Source organism: Phyllostomus discolor, chromosome 5, assembly GCF_004126475.2.
Source record: "Phyllostomus discolor isolate MPI-MPIP mPhyDis1 chromosome 5, mPhyDis1.pri.v3, whole genome shotgun sequence".
Lineage (NCBI taxonomy): Eukaryota > Metazoa > Chordata > Mammalia > Chiroptera > Phyllostomidae > Phyllostomus > Phyllostomus discolor.
In genome coordinates this window covers 113648526-113660900 of record NC_040907.2, presented here as the reverse complement: position 1 = coordinate 113660900, position 12375 = coordinate 113648526, and the positions used below count along the sequence as shown (strand labels likewise).

The 12375-nt window shown below is 40.5% G+C and overlaps 1 pseudogene; it reads left to right on the top strand.

Moving 5' to 3' along the window:
• Nucleotides 1–422: 422 nt before the first annotated feature.
• LOC114497126 lies at nt 423–11605 on the top strand (annotated as a pseudogene).
• The last annotated feature ends 770 nt before the right edge of the window (nt 11606–12375 follow it).

Below are 12375 nucleotides of genomic sequence, written 5' to 3'. Positions count from 1 at the left end.
ATATAACTGCCTTAGTGACTTCTGAGAAGTCTCTGTATACATATTTACCTGTGTAGCCGACTGTAGTTTTACAGTCTGGGACTGGAGTGAGATCTCCCTCTCTTTTTTTTTTTAAGTGTTTTTTTTTTAAGATTTTATTTATTCATTGTTAGAGATGGATGGGAGGGAGATAGAGATAGAGAGAGAGAGTGAGAGAGAGAGAGAGAGAAACATCAATGTGTGGTTGCTGGGGGTTATGGCCTGCAACCCAGGAATGTACCCTGGCTGGGAATCGAACCTGGGACACTTTGGTTCCCAGCCCGCGCTCAAAGAGATCTCCCTCTCTTTAAACCATTAGTTTAAACCCTTTCTGAATACAATCCTTATTATTTAACAACATGAAATCTTGCACATAAAAGATCTTATCCTAGGAGAGATCCAAGATGGTGGAGGAGTAAGTAAAAGCTATACTAACCTCCTCCCAGGAACAATCTGGAATTACAACTAAAATGCAGAGAAATCATCCAGAATAACCAATGGAACAATAGCTGGAGAGAAACCTTATAACTATGGACAGATAGAAGAAACCACTCACCACAGTGTAACCTGAACAGAATGCAAAAGAGATGCAAGTGGGCTAGCTGGGCTCCCATGGGCAGCAGCTGAAGTGTTAGAGGGGGTCCCACTGAGAAGTGTGGGTCTAAACCCCATCTGGGCTCCCCCACCTACAGCACCAGAGCCAGGAAGGAGATTCAGATAATATCCAGCTGTGAAAACCTGCAGGGTTACTGTCTGCCAGGGAGAGACACCTAGAGTCATGGAGAGCCCCTTAAAGGACAAAGACACATAATTTTATTACAGCCACTTACCCTAGGCTCCAGCAAAGGGGAACCAGAGTGGACAAGAGATGATGGAGGAGAGTCTGGGGACAGAGGCTTTTGGCAGAGAACTGAGGGAGCAGCCACCAGGATCCCTGTGCTGAGTCATCCCCCATACTTCATCTTGCTCTGGCAGAGCAATCCCCTCCAAGTGGCATCACCCTGAAGGAAAGTGAAAGCACCACCCACAGAATTACTCTGCCCCACCTTATGGTGCTTAAGCCTAACTGCTGATTAGAGACTGACTAGATTAACAATGAAAGGAGAAAGCCACAGACTGGATTGCTGGTAGCCTGGAACAGGCTGCCTAGGATCAGACTGGGACACCATTTGACATTGCTAGGGGCAGATCTAGAAAGAGAAAACAGTGAGACAAATACCACCATGGTCTTCTTCATAATTTGCAGTATTTTCTCTCCTGAATAGCTTTTTAACATTCATTTCTTCTCCTTCAAGTTGGTGCATATTAAGTTGCTAGTTTTTATATAATAGTTTATTTAAAATCTCATATTTTGATCCTCCTTTCTCTTACTCCATTTTACCTTCTTTCCTCTTATTTTAAATTTTATTTTTTCTCTTGCTATGACTTGTTTCCATTCCACAATCTTACTATTTCTACCCATTCCAGCCTCTAAAAACCATTTTTCTTGTCATTCTTTTTCTTCACATTCTTTTTCCCATTCCTAAAATACCCTTATTCTCCCTCCACTATAATCAATCTTTGCTCATTGATTGTGGATATGGTGGTGGTTGTTGCATTTCTCCAATTTTATTTCTAGATCTTCACTATTTTTGTACTTCAAAACTCAAATTGTACCATTCATCTTTCCCATTTTGCCTTCTTTCTGTCCTTTCTTTTTGTTTGTTTTAAATTTCAATTTTACCCTGTCTTAGCCTGCTTTTTCTTCCTCAATCTTAGTATTCCTTCTCTCTCCATCATCTCAAAATCACTGTTTCCTTTGACCCAGCATTCCACTGCTGGGACTCTATCCTAAGTATACTAAAACACCAATCCAAAAGAACCTATGCATCCCAATGTTCATAGCAGCACAATTTACAATAGCTAGATGCTGGAAGCAACCTAGATGCCTATCAGTAAATGAATGGATCAAAATGGTACATTGGTACAAATGTACTATGGTACATTTACACAATGGAATTCTATGCAGCAGAAAGAAAGAAGGAGCTCCTACCCTTTGCAACAGCTTGGATGGAGCTGGAAAACATTATGCTAAGCGAAACAAGCCAGGCAGTGAAAGACAAATACCATATGATCTCACCTTTAACAGGAACCTAAACAACAAAACAAAGAAACAAGCGAAGTATAACCAAAGATACTGAAGTAGAGGACAGGCTGACAGTGACCACAGGAAAGAGAAGAGGGAATTTCAGGGGACGATGGGAAGGGTTCACGGGAACAAATTTAAAGGACACATGGACAAAAACTAGGGGGAGGGTGGTAATGGGAGGGAAGATGGGAGGGTTGGGAGGGTGGGCTGGATTGGGAGTAAAAGGGAGAAAACTGTACTTGAACAATGATTAAAATAAAATTTTTAAAAAATCACTGTTTCCTCTAGTTATCTCTTAAGCTTTTCTTTCTTTCACTTTTACCTCTTATTCCCCTCTCACCTATATTAATCTTTGCTCACTGCTGTTGATAGTGCAGAGGTGGATCTTTTTCTCCAATTTGATTCCTATTTTTTTCTTTTCTCACTCAGGACTTCCCTTTTTTATTTTTTAATTTCTGTTAAACCTAATACTATACACTTCCCTTCTTTTACTCCATTCCACGTACTTTCCTCCATTTTTTATTTACTATGTAAATTTTTCTTTCTTTCTCTCTTTGCCTTCTCTATTTTTCTACTACTTCTACTTTTCTCTACTTTTGTTATTGCTCCTTTCTCTATTCTCTCAAAAGCACTTTTCTTTCAGTTAGTCATCTCATATTTGTTTTTCCTTTCTTACAATAGTCTCAATCTCTTTACACCTTTATTCATACTGGCTAATTTTCTGTTGATAGTGTGATTGTGGGTGGGAGTTAATTTTGCAGGTGTGGGTTTGCTTCCTGGGCTGTTTTGTTTTGTTTTGTCAGCACCTGTATGAAAGCATACAAGATGTGGTGGGCAGAATGACAGTCAGCCAGACAGAGGGAACGACCCACCAGTGAATGACCCAACAACAATCAAAACCCAATTACAACAAAAGAGCTCACAAAAAAATGGCTTAAAGAGCATTCCAAGAGCATCAAGTTAAGAAGATCAATGAGACTGCACCACTGCTTCCAACAGGTTTCCTACCACAGAAGTTCACATCATGAAGACAGGGAGTCAGAGCTGATCAATATAAGAAGCAGAAACAAACAAGTAGAGTCACCCAAAATGAGGAGACAAAGAGACTACCACAATCAAAAAGAAAGGAGGAATCCCCTAAAAGAGTTCTAAATCAAATTGACACAAGCAAACTATCAGATATTGAATTCAAAATAATCATTATAAGGATGTTAAGTGAGCTCAGTGAGAACTATAAAGAACTCCAGGATTGCTACAAGGAACTTACTGCAAACTACACTAGCACAAAAAGTGACACAGAAACTATCAATAAGAGCCAGGGGAAATGAAGAATACAATATCTGAAATGAAGAATGCAGTAGAAGAAAATCAATAATCTTCCAAAACTCAATGAAGAAGAAGCAGAAAGCTTGAACAGACCAATAACAACTGATGAAATTGAAGCAGTAATCAAAAAATTCCTGGCACACAAAAGCCCTGGAGCAGATAGTTTCACAGGTGAATTTTACCAAACATTTAGGGAAGAGCTAATGCCTATCCTCCTCAAACTATTCCAAAAAATTCAAGAACAGGGAAGACTCCCAAAATCATTTTATGATGCCAGTATTACCCTAATTCCAAAACCAGGTAAAGACATAGCAATGAAAGAAAACTACAGGCTAGTATCACAAACGAACATAGATGCTAAAATCCTCAACAAAATATTGACAAACTGGATCTAGCAATATATTAAAAAGATCATACACCATGATCAAGTAGGATTCATCCCAGGGTACAAGGATGGTATAATACTTGCAAATCAATAAACATAATACACTACATAAACAAAATGAAAGGCAAAAACCACATGATCATATCAATAGATGCTGATAAAGCATTTGATAAGGTACAGCACCCATTTATGATAAAAACTCTCATTAAAGTGAGTAAAGTGAGTATTCACTCACATAGGGAGTATTCCTCAACATAATAAAGGCTATATAGGAGAAACCTGTGTCAAAATCATATCCAACAAGCAAATCAGAAAGCTTTCCCCCTAAGATCAGGAAGAAGACAAGGGTCCCACTTTCACCACTTTTATTCAAGATAGTATTGGAAGTTCTACTACAGTGATTACACAAGAAAAAGAAATAAAAGGCATCCAAATTTTAAAACTGTCATTATTTGCAGACGACATGACAGTGTACATACAAAACCCAATAGGCTCCACCAAAAAGCTACTCAAACTATAAAGTGAATTTGGCAAAATATCAAGATACAAAGTCAATTTTCAGAAATTGAATGCATTTTTGTACACCAACAATGAAATATCAGAAAGAGAAATTAGGAAAAATATCATTTAATGTAGCAACACAAAAAAATAAATTACTGAGGAATAAACTTAACCAAAGAGGTAAAAGACTCAGAAAACTATACAACACTGAAGAAAAATTAAGGAAGATACAAATAAATGAAAGTATATACTGTGTTCAAGGATTGGAAGAAGTAACATCATTAAAATGTCCATACTAGCAAAAGCAATCTATAGATTCAATGCAATCCCTAAAAAAATACCAATGACATACTTCACAGATTTGGAACAAATATTTCAAAAATTTATATGGAACCAAAAACAACCCTAAATAGCTTCAGCAATTTTGAAAAAGAAGAACAAAGTAGGAGGAATCACAATACCTGCTATCAAAACACATTACAAAGCCACTATAATCAAAACAGTCTGGTACTGGCATAATAATAGACACCTAGTTCAATGGACCAGAATACAGAACCCAGAAATAAACCCATGTCTCTGTGGTCAATTAATATGTGACAAAGGGGACAGACACATAAAATGGAGTAAAAATAGCTTTAACAAATAGTGCCCATTTGACTACATCACATTAAAATGCTTCTGCATGGCTAGAGAAAACATCATAGAAAAGGAACCAACCATATAGGAAAAAATATTTGCAAATGATACCTCAGACAAGGGTTTGATTTCCAAAATATATATAGAACTCATATGACTCAATGCCAGGAAGACAGACAATCCAATTAAAAATTGGGCAAAGGACCTGAACAAGCACTTCTCCAAGGAGGTCATACAGATGGTCCATAGGCATATGAAAGGATGCTCAGCATCACAAGCCATCAGAGAGATGCAAATCAAAACCACAATGAGATATTACTCCACACCAGTTAGAATAGCCAACATTAACAAATCAACAAACAAGTGCTAGAAAGAATGCGGAAAAAAGAGAACCCTAGTGCACTGTTGGTGGTAAAGCAAACTGGTGCAGCCACTGTGCAAAACAGTATGGAATTTCCTCAGGAAACTAAAAATGGAACTGCCTTTTGATCTAATGATTCCACTGCTGGGCTAATACCCTAAGAATCCTGAAACACTAATTCAAAAGAACCTATGCACCCCAATGTTTATAAGAGTATCATTTACAATAGTCAAGTGGTAGAAACAGCCTGAGTGCCCATTAGTAAATGGGTGGATCAAAAAAATCATGGTACATTTACACAATGGAATGCTATGCAGCAGAAAGAAATAACTTCTACATTTCTCAACAGTATTGCTAGTACTGGAGAGTATTATGCTAAGTGAAATATGCCAGGTAGGTAGTAAAAGACAAATACCGTATGATCTCACCTATAAGAGGAATATAGCCCTGGCTGATGTGGCTCAGTGGATTGAGTGCTGGTCTGTGGAGAAAACAGTTGCTGGTTGGAATCCCAGCTAAGGCACATGCCTGGGTTGCAGGCCAGATCCCTTGTAAGGGGCACATGAGTGACAACCATACACTGATGTTTCTCTCCCTCTCTTTCTCCCTCCTAGAAGCATGGAAACAAGGGAAAGGCTGACACTGACCAGGAGGAAGGGGAAGGTGTAATCAACTAACAGGTATAAATGACCCATGGGCAAAGACAACAGGGTGGGGATTGACTGCGAGAGGGGGAGGGGTGTGTCAGGCAGGAGAGTGCAATGGGAGAAAATTGGGACAACAATAATAGAACAATAAAGAGAAAGAGAGAGAGAATATGAATCTTATTCTATTTATCAGATCTTTAGCAAAACAATTGTCATTAGTCATTGACTTAGAGCTCTAACATGACCAGTCAGCTAAAAAGCAACCTAATGGTCTCTAATGGGACAGAGACCAAGTTGCTCCTTTACAAAACAGAAACAAACAAAACAAAATCTAAACAAAAGACAAAGTTCAAATACACAACTACTCCTCTGAAAGGAGGGACTGGGACTAGGCTTAGAATCTTACCTTACACTCCCTTTCATTCTAGACAGATGAGAGAAACAGAGGAGTGCTATCAAACAGAAACTCACTTACGCCCATGGAGGAACAGAGAAACAAAACCAACAGACAATTAAGCAATATGCACAAGAAAAGCAAACAATACCCAAAAGTCCACATTCCAAAGCCAGAAGAGGATTCCAACCAAATCCCACACTGAGGAACTGGGATTTTTCTTGTCCCTGAGCCAGGCCTACCATGAAGTGACACCTATTTATTCTTAGAAAATCCCAGGTGGTTCAAAGAATCCAAGTGGTAGGGCACTCCTGTTCCTGGTCACGCACACCAGGGACTTACCCAGTTTGGAGTCTGTTGACTCCCCAGAGAAACTGGTTACCAGATATTTGTTACAGAAAGCCCAAAACAACTTTGATTTATTCCAGATTTAGTCTGCAGACCACTAGATAGATAGTTAAAGGCCAGAAACCAGATGAGCTTTCTGAGGATAAATCCAATCTCTTACTGAAAGATGAGGTTGAAATCGGAAAAGTCAGCATTCATGCTGCCTGTCACCTACCAAGCCCAATCAGCAGGGACAGGGATTGAATCTTTAAGGACGCTTTCCTCAGACGGCCAGCAATCTGAGAAAATGGCAGATTCACAGCCTTACAGACCATCTCACATTTTCTTCCAAGCCAGCTCTTTTATAACAGTGAATATAAAAAATGGGGTGAGGGGCTTTGAAATTCAGGGAAAATTAGATTTAAAAACTGCAGCATTCTCATCCTGGATGGTTAGCCATTCCGGGACAGGTGGTTGTCTGTCTCTCCCTGGAACACAATGGCCTGGATGTCTCTACTTGTTCCCCAAGCGGTGGTCGGTGGTCGTTAGCAGTGTCCCAGGAGGTGGGCTCTCTCTCCAGGGAGTCAGGATGGGCTATATCTGCAGTTCCTGAAACAACAGCTTTAACATATGCATTACCTACTAGGCTTATAACTATTTACTTTAAATTAAAATTTTCCAACTCTTGAGTCCCCTATCAAGATGACAGGAGGTGCCAGGGTTCCTAGGACCAAAGATCTTCCTTGGCCTAATTTCCAGGCAGCTGCTAAAGATCTTAGCTCAGGGTCAGGGCTTCTGTGTTCAGACAGCCTCTGGGACTCCCCCTGACCAGAGGGTCTAAAAGCCATCCCAGTGGAATCACCAGAAATTGAAACTGGAGGGCAGTCATGTCAGGGGCTCATGCTTTCTGTCACTGCTCAGCCAAAAAGCAGAGGTAGAGATTGGATTGTAAATGTGCTTGTATTAATATCAGAGGCTAGCCATCTGAGAAGGTGTCAGGTACAAACGCTAACAACCATATTCCCTTCAGTTTTAAGAAACAAGTTTATGCCCTGGCTAGTGGGGCTCAGTGGATTGAGTGCCAGCCTGCAAACCAAAAGGTTGCCAGTTGATTCCCAGTCAGGGCACATGCCTGGGTTGCTTGCCAGGTCCTCAGTTGGGGGCATGTGAGAGGCAAGGGACTGATATATCTCTTGCACTTCAATGTTTCTCTCCCTTTCTCCCTCCCTTCGGCTATCTCTAAAAATAAATAAGTGAAATCATTTTTAAGAAAATAAACGCGTTTATACAGGGGAAAGATGGGAATCTGGGGGGGGGGGAATTTCTAGGGGAAGTATAGATGTGCTGTTTCTTTTGAGAATAAGGGGAAGGGGAGCTAAAAGGAGATTTGTGCAGCCTCTTCCCAAGTTCACTCCCTGTGTTCTGGTGCTATCTGTCCATTTGCATTAGCATTCCTCTCTTCCCTGGACACCTGTGGTTTATGTCCAGGGAGGCTATGTATTCTCTGGTTAAGGAGGAGAGTTATAAACCATTTGCTCTCAAGTGCCCTTGATTAGGGGAGATAAGGTCTTGTGATTCACCAGGTGGCTGTAAGTTGCTCAAACTGTTTGGGCTTGTTTCATTTTCTTGTCTCAGTTTCCTTATTCCACTTGCCCAGGAATTTCCCTGGCTTCTTACTATGCTCTCTCACACCTATTTGCTAGCTAACCAAATTGGGTGAAGATCTTAAGTAAGATAAATTGATCATGCTGGATCTGTTCACTCTCTTAACTGACAAATTTTTTCTACAATGTTTTCCTGCCATTTTCAGAGTAAAGAAATAACTGTATACTGCCATACTATTTTATTACCCACATAAAATGCAAACCTTTGTCAAGATTTATATGTTTAGAGGATTATCATAAATCACAATTAACAATAGCTTATGACATAAAATTCATCTATTTTACCTGTTGTTAATCACCTTATCTAAAATAGAAACCCTCTAGGGCTTAACACAGCTTTGTTTTTCTTTATAGTATCTATCACTGCCAAGTATTTTGTCTCCAACAAAAAGTAAGCAACTAAGGGCAAGGACCTTGTTTTGTCAAGACAATGGTATTACATGTGTTTTAGTCATTCCTTTACAGTAGTTTCCCTTTACCCTCTGAAAATATATTGCAATACCCCCAGTGTATGCCTGACAATACTGAACATTATAATACATAATGTTTTTTCCTATACATACATAGGAATGATAAGTTTTACTTATAAATTAGGCAAGAGATTAACAACAATAATTAGTAAAATAGAATAATTATAACAATATAGTGTAGTAAAAGTTATGTGAATATGGTCTCCCTCTTTCTCTCAAAATATCTGATGAGCAATCTGAAAGCCAGCACAGCATGAATATCACTGGGTTACTATCCAAAAGACCCTAATGTTTCTCAAAACCTAAGCTGTCATGAACTGGGCTTGCTTAGAGAAATTGGCAAGAATTCCCGAGAACAAAGACCAAAGTGCCAAATGCAAAAACCACGGTGGTGATGAAGCATTGAGTGCAAAAAAGACCATGTGCAAAAGCATTGAGTGCAACAGAATATGCATGCCTAAAATAATTTAATCACTTCACACCACAGCCTATAAATGTAAAGGGCTCTTTCCCAGTCAAGGACAAGGTGCTGTTAGAAAATGAGTTCATTCTTTGATCAAGGAATAGAGTTTCTGCTCTGCTTTACTGAACTGTCTTGTTCAATTGACAAAAGTGGCACTGGGAAGAAGGACCTTGGTTTGGATCCTTGAATAGGATGGGTTGGTAACAAGATACAACAGATATGCAGGATTAAAGGGATTATTCATGTCTTCGACAAGACAGAGCGGAACTATGCAAGATTTCTTCACACTACTCAGAATGGTATGGGATTTGAAACCTACTAATTATCTCTGGAATTCTCTATTTAATATTTTCAGACTTAAGGTTGACCACAAGTAAATGAAACTGTGGAAAATGAAACTGTGGATAAGTGGGAGACTCCTCTATATTCCTAGGACAGTACTTGGTATAAAGTGAGCCTTGTTACAGGTGCAAGGTTCATGTGCCTGATGCTTCAAAAAAAAGGACAATATTTAATACATCAGAGTTTGTGAGACAGGCTAGTAAGCCAGGACAAGCAAAATAGGAAAACTGAGGCAGATACTTAAATAACCAGTTTGCAGCCATATAGTAAATCTAGATGCCAAGCAATTTGCACCCATCTATCTTCGGTACACCAAGAACCCTTAAGAGTAAATGATTTGTACTTCTCCCCAACCAGAGGGTAAATAGATTAAATCACGCTGCCCAGGGAGAGCAAAAATCCAATTAGTGCCATTTGCCAACTATACCCAAGGACAAATTAAGGGAATAAATCTCATTTTGGCACATCTACTGAGATCCTCTCTTAAAACTTCCCATAGAAAAACTCCCAGCCTTTAAAAACTCTGAAAATGAAGGTCCCCACCACATGTACCATCCTTCCAGTAGCATTCCCATGCCTTTCCCCCTCTTCCTCTTCTTTCCCCACAAACACGAATCTCCTTTTAAGAGATCCCACAAGACTTGCAACCAGGGAGCAATGGGCAGCAGCAGCTCATCCCAGGCTAACCCTCTGAACCTGTCCCCAAGACCCCCTTTTGTCTAACTGATCCAAAACAGTCCAGCCTAAACTCGTTTTTTTTTTTTAAGAGTTTATTTATTTTTAGACAGAGAGGAAGGGAGAAAGAGAGGGAGAGAAACATCACTGTGTGGTGCCCCTTGAGTGTCCCCTACTGGGGACCTGGCCCACAACCCAGACATGTGCCCTGACTGGGAATCAAACCAGTGACCCTTTGGTTTGCAGGCCGGTGTTCAATCCACTGAGCCACACCAGCAGGACCTAAGCTCATTTTCTCACCTAGTATCCTAGGCCCTTCTTTGTTTCTCTGTCCCTGCTTCAATAAATGTCCAAATCATCTGGATTCATGTTGTAAAGTCTTTCCTGCATGAAATCAAGAACCCACATACCAGCCCTAGGCAGAACCACTCAGGGCCAAGTCCCCTTATTGGTAACATTTGGAGTAAGAAAATATTTATTGATCAAGAAGGCCTAGTCGTAGAAGATGAGAGTGTCTTATAGCCCCCACAAATCCATCTTAAGATAGCAAGATTTAGGCATCTCTTATTGCCAAGGGAAGGGAGGAGGTGAGGCAAGAGGTTGGTCTAGGCAGTAGACAGTTAGGCAGGTAGGTGTCAAAATGGATCCAAAGAAGAGCACAAAGTTTCTAAATCCAAATCCCTTTGCTCCTGGGGTAAGCAATGGAGGTCCAAGTGTCCAGGAGGCCAGTTCCCTGCTAACACCATGCTCCAGTTGTCACTGCTGAAGACATCTCAGAATCACCCCATGTTGATGGGCCTTAAAAATAGGGAGGGGGTGTGGGCTGGGATGGGAGTAAAAGACAGAAAACTGTACTGGAACAACAATTAAAAAATAAATAAGAAAAAACAGGGAGGTGTACAATGGGCATCTGGTAAACTGTGACAACCAGATGAACATCAATGTACATGAGGCGATGTGCACATTCAGGGGCAGGGACAATTTGGTGGATGCCCAAGGACTACATCTGTGGCAGTGCCAAGTACCTGCACAATCCAGAGGAGATCATCAACATGGTCAAGGAAGAAGTGCTGGCCAAGTCACTGCCCACAGTGGCTTGCTGCAGCAGAAGCAGCAGAAAGGCAGAGGTATCTGGAGTGCTGGCTGAGTGAGGAGGAGCGTTTGGAGGTCAGGGCCAAAGCTGGATTCCAGGCACAGGCAGAGGTCAGCCAGAAAAGAAGCCCAGCAGGCAGGCGGATTACACATCGAGCAGGTCCTCTGTCCCCTAGAGACTTGAGCTCCAATCCATGAAGTCTGTTCAGAACAGAAATAAGAGGCAAGTGTTGCGGGGATGCCCGGCCATGCATTTTGTGAATCTCCTCTTCATGTAAAGTCGTTTTTTTTCAGCCAGCACTTTTACAGTTGGAAATGTTATTTGGTGAGTTTTTATTTTGTGAAGTCGCAGCCAACTTTTTTTCCTGAAAGGTTCTCTGTGTTAATGTATTTTTAGAGCCCTAGCCCTTGCACTACTGAGGTCATTCTCCAAACAGGTTTGTTTTGTATCTCTTGTTGGATCCCTGGGTAGCAAACAGGTTTCGATTTTAAGTTCTCTGCCATGAGATTCACAGTCCAGGCATTTCCTGAAACACATCTCTGAAATTACATTTTCAAAACAAATCCAGACAGACGTGTTGCCACAAAAGCTGTTGTAGGGACATGGTTGTGCCCTGCTCCTTTGCCTCTTCTCCTTCATGTTACAAAAATGAAAACAAAACACACACACACAAAAATCCCCTTTGTTCCTTGTCAGGCAGTTGACTCCACATGACCTGGGTCAGGTTCTGGAGACTCCTCTAAATCTTTCAAAAACATTCATGACTTTGTGTAAATTTCCGTACCTCTAAATTGACAAAGGGCTGCTCAAGCCTCAAGCAGAATTCCTCTAGTTATATTAGCATTATTGTAGCAGCTATTAGCCTGAAGGCCATCAGAGAAAGTAAGCATTTCACTGTTACAGCCTCAGTAAATATTTAATGAGTTAAGAGTTAAAGAAAACAAA